This window comes from Magnolia sinica, chromosome 2, assembly GCF_029962835.1.
Source record: "Magnolia sinica isolate HGM2019 chromosome 2, MsV1, whole genome shotgun sequence".
NCBI lineage: Eukaryota > Viridiplantae > Streptophyta > Magnoliopsida > Magnoliales > Magnoliaceae > Magnolia > Magnolia sinica.
Window position 1 is genome coordinate 84896615 of NC_080574.1, and position 7965 is coordinate 84904579.

Genomic DNA, 7965 nt, shown 5'->3' on the forward strand with positions numbered 1-7965 from the left:
TTAGGGACTTTCACCCAAGGACATCCATAGCACCCTAATGCTGGAATGGATATTTTCAATATCCAATTTGGCCATCCACGATATGCCTGTGGAGCCCATAACCCTGTTGTTGTTATGGCATAAAGTGATCCCGACATACAAGATGATAAGTGCATGAGTCATACCATTAAAGTCATGCATCAAACCTGCCCGTACCGCGTCACTACTAGAAAAATGGGCAAAGGCTACAGATTAAATTCGTAACACGACCATCGTCGTAGGTGCTGAGCCAATAGGTCTCAAACCTATGGCTACGAACTTAATCTGTAGCCATAGCTTAATAGTTATGGATATAATCTGTAGCAAATATTTCTGTAGCCAAAAGCACCTAAAGCTACGGATATTATTGGTAGTTAAAAGTGGTGTTGGATCCATAGCAATATGCTGAATTTTATAACACCTACGGTTGTCAGATTAACAGCTACGGTTAATATCCGTTGTTATAGCCTACATATAAAAAAATTTATAATCATTCATTCATTCAATTACCACCTACATAATCATTCATTCATTCATTCAATTACCACCTGCATAATCATTCATTCAATTACAATCACATGGTCTCATTTGATGGATCTGAGTCAAAAGATTCTGGAAAAGGAAATGCAAAATTATGGTGTTGGGGATAACCTATGATGATGCCTATGCTACTACTGTCCAACAAAATCACATGGTCTCATTTGATGGATCTAAGTCGAAAGATCCCGTAGTAATCAATCAATTTCTGGAGCTGGAAGATCTTTCAGTGGAAGATGAAGCTTCATGTACTAATGGTGAAGAGTTATAAGACCATTTAGCAATGGTGAACCAAGAACCATTCTCTAGCCTCATATGAGCTGCCTCAGATTGAAGCAAGGTAAGAGAAACAATTTAATTTCAGTTGCGGATGACTTCCATGGCCAGCTGGTGAGCAGTCTTGTTCTGAAGCTTTGCAAGTTCATTCATGGCTTCATATGTGTCTTTGTCAGCAAAAAGCTTTAGATTAAACCGTGCCGGTGCCATTGTTATGCCCTCTCATTTCTCAACTGTCTCTTTCAGTTTGTCAAAGCCCTGCATAAGACAGGAAGAAACTTAATGTATGCTTACTTTGCCGATATAGAACTGTTCGGATTTTCTGTTAGTTGCCCCAGGAATGATATGTAGATGAAAATGGGGCAAAACCTGTAAGTGCTATAGTCTATATCCCTGTCTGTTGTCAAATTTGTGGTGCCAAATTCACTGTTATAAATAACTTGCATAAGTGAAGCTCTCTCAAGGATCAACATTCATAAACAAGCAAAGCTCACAAGACAAGACTCAAGCTGTAAGACTTCAAGAAGAGTTCAAGGCAGTTTGTACACTTTCAAGATTGAGCTACATCAAGGTTTCAACTACATCAAGGCTTCAAGGCTCATACTTCAAGGTCACTTGTTCCTAATGTTTCAATGTCCATACTTCATGGTTGAGGTTTGACTGACCAGAGGTTGACCTTAGAAGTAGGTCATTTCAGATACATAAACCGAATGTTTATTTTACATGAGGTTGGTCTGTTCTTCAACTAGTCCTAGGCCTTCTTCGACTAGTCCTAGAGTTGCTTCGACCAGTCTAAGAAATTCCTCGATCAGTCGTGAGTTTGTTACAAATTTCGGATGAAATCTGTTAGGCTTCGACTAGTCCAGGAATCTGTTCGACCAGTCGTAGGAACAGTGTCGACTGCATCTACGACCAGTCGACAATCTTCGACTCGAAATCCAGCGAAGCTTTTCAGGACCTACGACCAGTCGAAGGAGACCTACGACCAGTCGTAGGTGACCTACGACCAGTCGTAGGAGACCTTCGACCAGTCGTAGAACGGTCAAAGCATATCCCGCCGGATTTTTCAAATATCTGTTATTGCTTCGACTAGTCGAAGAGCTCTCTAGACCAGTCGAAAACACGATCTGCTCACCTATAAATAGTGCACGAATCTCAGAAGAAATCATCGAATTAATTAATCTATTCAAGCCAATCTTCGTCAAACTTCTGAGAGATAATTCTGTGCTCCATCTAAGCTAAGTGTGCTTATTTAATATTCTCTTTCCTTAGCTTTATTTAATTGATTTTGTTTCTGCTATTCCAATCTGATTTGATAAGAGGAATTGTTATTCCCTTTCTTTGGAATCAAAATCAATTAAGGCAAGCCCTATTTGGTTTAATTTAAAATCTATTAGAATTAGAACCATTGTAATTGAGTACTGGACATTGAACTTGGACATTCAATCATCTACTCTGATTTGGTTCTACCGGGCTGCTACATCGAAGGAGATAATCAGGTATTTTACATTTAATTGTAAATTCCTTTTTGTTTTGGTTTCTTTCAAGATTTGCCAGAAAAATCTTGTTATATTGGTTATCTGAGGAGAGCCAGGAAAACTCAGAAGTGGGGTTTTTTAATTGTGTAAGCCCACAGACAAAGACACAATTGTAAAGGTTTTGGGTGAACCTAGGAAAACCTATTTTGTTAGTGAACGCTAATATCCCCTATGTGAGGATATTAGGAGTGGAGTAGCATTTTGTGTGGCTGTTGTTTAACAGTTGGTGAACACACAGGCGAACCACTATAATCCCTTGTGTTGTGGTTGAATGATTTATTCTTCTGATCTTTAATTATTCTTTTGTGGGATGTATGTATGGTGGTGAATGTTGTAATCATTTAATTCAAGCATTGTGAGAATGTTGTAATAGTTTAGAATTTATTTTCTGCTATTCCTTTATCAGCTTGATATTTAATTTCTTTTAAAAGTTGTTCCAGCAAGGTTGCCCTGCCATTTTTATGGTGTATGGCTGTCCCTAGAACAATACATTTGTGATTCAATTCAGTTTGTATTTATTTTTGTATTCCTCTTCGGTTTGAGATTTGATACAAAGATCTTTCTAGAAATAAGGTTGTCCTACCATAAACTCTGGTTTTTGGTGTAAGGTTGTCCTTAGAACAACATTTATATCAACCTCTCAAGATCTGAATTTTGAGGTTATTTTACTTTCCTGCATTATGATTTATTTTGGCTATCATATTCTTTTTAATTCCGCTATTATAAGTTTTATTTGGCATTGTCCTATTCCCCCCCCCCCCCCCCCCCCCCTCTAGGACATATAGCTTGGCCTTTTCAAAACCAAGCATTGAGACACTGCTGATATAGAAATTTTCTGTGATAGTATTCTTTTAAAAATGATTAGACATTCGCTAAATTTTAGATCCCAAAACCCATGAAATAATTCAAGTTGCAAGTATGGCTGAAAGAAATTCAAATGTTGTAAATAATATGACCCAAATACAAACTTGGGTACTCACCAGGCGGGTTGTGAAATTGCCGAAAGATTCTCCCTGTTGGCGTTTGTGCCTCTAGTTGTAGAACAATGGCTACAAAACCTTTTCTAGATCATGAATCTTCACCTTATTCATGAAATATTTTGCTAGTGAGGTTTGGTTAGGCGTTCCCCTGAGCCAGACCTGTTTGAAACATGCAAAAGTACCCCATCATTCATCCTTCTAAAATAAGTCCTATTTAGATATCCTGTAATGGATCTTTAGAAGGACATTTTAGTGTTCCTGCTTGTTTGGGATTTTCCCCATTTTTGGGGGCGGACAGGACATGTCGTGCTCAAATCACCAACTTCATGGTACCTATCCTTGTAAAAGAATATAACTCATCTATGATACATTTGTTTCTAGGGTTTCAACAAAATCAGCATTTAAACTACCTGGTACATGTTGGGTCCATCACTAACCAGTCCAAGCTTAGCCATATAAGGTCTGGCACAACCATTAGGGCATCTAGTTACCCTTATTAACACTGACTCATTGTACTTGAGGCCAACCTGTAACAACAAAACACCATTTTTAAGTGTCTGGGTGACCCCATGGAAAAATAGGTTTGATGCATATTTTCTGTTCAATTTTGAATTACAAACAAAAAAAGAAAAAAAAATGTGCATGACAGTAGTGCGGGACATGCCATTGTAATTATATTGAGTGAATCCACATACCTAGGATTCTGTTCACATAAAAGCTAGTCAAGACCTACTATGAATAAAAGACATTTGCAACAAGTAAACAAGTAACAAGAGCAGCAAACTCTCAAATTCTCACTCAAACTTGTAAATTTTTCATCAGAAATTCTAAAAGGAATGAATTTACAAAATCTTCATCTATCCATCCTCTATTCATTATCCTGATTAGTTTCATTCTCTTCATTTTGTTTAATTTTAGCCCTAGCATTAGATACTTGAATCTTTTCTAAAGTTGACAATTTAGTTCTAAGCAAAGTTGGACCTCATGCAACCAACCTGAGTTGAAGAATTTACGAGTGTCGCCCACTGCAGACAAGAATGCCCATTAAATGTAATCTATGAAAAACTAGATACAATAGCCAGCAAGTTCAAACCAGAAAAAGCCTACCATAATAGTAACCAAGTTATCCTTCAGCTAAGACAACCACATTAGCTTTAGCTACTAAGATACAGATTATGGGTAGGTAGAAACCCAATTATCCTTCAGCTAATGACAACCAACCTGAATTCACACGTTCACTGCAAGGCCCACCTGATGGACAGGACCTATATTTGAAACAAGCACAAATCAACTACACAGCACGAGAAGACTTATTTCCGCAAGCATAGGGTATTTTCCTGCTATTATGGTAAGCCTAAAACAAGTGGAGAAATTTTCAAAAGCAATATTTCAAAAGCAGGATTTATAAAAACAACATTCCTTCCTAAAAAGCATAAATCCTGTAAAAAGTTTGTTCAAAACAAAACAGAATCACAAATTTAAAATAAATAAATAAATAAGTTAGGTAAAACAGAGTATATATCCTCTTCCCCTTAGAACATGTAGACAGACGAAACTCTGGATAAAAAACAGCCACTTAGCCAACAGAGACTGGCAGCATCTGAACCAAACAAGAACATATATCATGTACCTCATCATCATCACTTTTGAATTCTCCTGTTGTTGTTCTTTAGGAGTTAGTAGTGAAGAGTCATCATCATCATCACAGCCACCACCTTGTCCCAGCAATTTTTGTTGGCTTTAGGAGTCCTGTTTCACCAATCATTCCTATTTAAGGCCTAGATCAGAAACAGGAACTCTAATGATTGCTTGGTGAAAGTTTAAAACAATTGAGGATGATATGAATTGGATAAAGTCTTCAGAAACTAGCTGTTCAGACCATATGGAGATGAATACCTGTAAACTGCTTGTACCGCAAGCTTCAACTCTGACGGTGCCACCGGTGACTGCTGCACCTGCTAGGAAATAACTTGCACTAGACGCATCGCCTTCAACATACTCATTTCCAAGGGACCTGTTTGAACATGCCATTATTTGTGAGTATGTTTGTCCATGGTTAATTTTCCTGGTCCATCACCAGACTTGCAAGACTGTCTGAAGTTTGAGATCAAACTTACTTGTACTTTTGACTACCCTTGACTAGGAATCAGTCCCAACTACCACTGTGCTCCATAGTGACACCAAAGCGTTCCATCAGTTTCAATGTCATCTCAACATAAGGAACATAAATTAATTTATCTAGTATCTCAATTTCCACATCTCCCAGAGCCAAAGGAGCGGCCATGAGCAATGCAATCAGGTACTGGCTACTGATAGATCCAGAAAGCTTCACCTGCAAATGGGAGGAGTGTAGGATATTACATCAAGAATCATCAACTGCTACATGAAACTTGGATTCCAATCCAAGGGGAGAATCTAGGAAAGATGTTCCATATGTATCAGTGGGAAAGCTTCAATTGACACAAATGACAACAAATTCCCAACTTTCTAATGGAGAAATATAGTAAGGAAATCCATTCAAGTCTTTAGGTCTTATTTTGGATTGTATTCCTCAGTAGTCAGTACAGAACATATAAAAAGCATGCCTATGCATCATTGATGGCTTCCATGATGCACAGAATGGCTAAAGCACTGAGCATTTAACATAACAGAAATGAAATGGTGTGGGTTCAAATCCCACTCTTAACAGAAGAATGAATGGGGCATATTTGTTTCAAATTGCCTGGTAGTAGTAAGTGATGAATGAAAAGGAATGAGCTTTCAAATCCAGTACACAAAGAATTGAGATACCATACCTCGAAGTAGCAGACATGAGAAGGCATTGGCAACGTTGAGGGACATGTGGGATAAGGGCTTTTAAGTCATCTTCATAGCCATATGACAAAAGCAGATCTTCCTGGAATCAAATATAAATCAAGTATTATTCTTGCAAGAGAAACCACACATACACACAAAAAAAAAAAAAAAAACTGCACATTCCATAGTTGAATAAGAGAGGAGACAAGTAGGTAAAACTTAACATCAATAAAACTATGATACCATCCAATACAATCTGAAATGCATTTAGATGAAAAAGATAAATATGGAGAAGCTTTTCAAAATTAACAAGATTTAAAAATTAAAACAATTTGAGCTTCAACTAATATGAAGCATGCGCAAGTGTCAAGTTTCTAAACCAAAAACCAAACAACAAGCTAGGCACCATATAAACCTCTTGGACAAATTCAACCTGACACTAAAGTTTGGAGATGCTAAGCACAAAGTTATATCATGCTAAAAATAAGAATAAGAGTGATTTTCTCAGACAATGGGTGGTAAGTGTGTGAAATGGAATGAACTGAAAAGGCATTTAGAAGAAATTAGCATACCCCAAAACCAGTGTCCAATGCAGTCTTGGCAGTTCTGTTGGTAATTGGGATCACAGGAGCAAGTTTTTTGATGAGCCTCAGCAATGACCGGTGTTTACTTACCTAGAATGGACCAAACTGTTGGATTGGTTGGGATCAGAACTCATCACTGAAACAGGATGGGTTTTGGTTGGGACTAAAACTCCTCAGTGAAATGGGTCAGTTCACCAAAAACACAAGAATACCATTTTATTTAGAACATGAAAGTTCACCAGTCAAAGCTCAAACACAACATGCATTCACAAGAGTCCATACAGGTCAGGCAACCAGATCAAAATCAAATTGAACTTGAACTCAATGATGTTCTATAAGGAAATAATCAATACTTAACATGCATTTGACTTAACACAACACAACATAGATTAATACTAGAGGGCAAAATATGCAACAAGACCATGAAAAAGAAAAACAAAGAATCCACTAATCTAAATCGCAGAAGCCCCATACCTACTAGTAGCTTACCTCCAACAAAAGAGGGCATATTTTGACATGAATGGGCAATGTGGACACAACCATGAGACTTCATCACTCCATAAAGTTAAACATCTGTTAGATGTCTTTCTCCACAATATATCCACGTAATAAGGGCCAAGTGAATAGCCAGGCAACATGTGAACAACAGATTGATGTTTAACAACAGCGTCAATTATAACTTGTAAATGCGTTTGGTTTATAAAAAGTACGTAATGCAGACCAAAAAAAAATGATGTGCTAAACATTCTTTAAGGGATTTAATCAAACATATGATGTGCAGGTGTAAGATTTATATGGATGAAGGAGATACATTTATTTTTTCAATTTAAACTATTTCAAAAATTTGATCTTTGATACTTTTTCTTATACTTATTACGTATAAGGCTAGGGCCAATACCAAAGGAATTTTAGTTCCATTACGGACAAGCCCATGGTTTAGGGAACCATGGCCAAGGTAGGACCAACCACGGTTCATTGCCACCCACCCAAGTGGGCACAATCGTTACAATGTTAAGATATTAGACTAAAAAGGATTGGCTTCTACAAACCACCTAAACTCGATTGGGTCAAGTTGGACACCTTGGATAGATATCTGTGTCTAGTAACTTTTTTGTCAAGCTAGAACAGGACCTGCTTCATTAACCCCAAATGCCAATCTTTTTGGTGTTTTTGCCTGAAATGGAGATGCAGTACAAAAATAAATTGTAAAATTTGTATAAAATGATATTCAAATAT

General features: G+C 37.4%; 1 long non-coding RNA gene across 1 annotated transcript; it reads right to left on the reverse strand.

Annotated features, from left to right (window-relative positions):
* Positions 1–928: 928 nt before the first annotated feature.
* LOC131229450 (uncharacterized) lies at positions 929–3878 on the reverse strand. The gene is made up of 3 exons (XR_009163330.1): positions 3760–3878; positions 3350–3508; positions 929–1089 (listed from the first exon to the last, which is right to left on the reverse strand). It is a non-coding gene; the product is annotated as an uncharacterized LOC131229450 (long non-coding RNA).
* Between the last annotated feature and the right edge of the window lie 4087 nt (positions 3879–7965).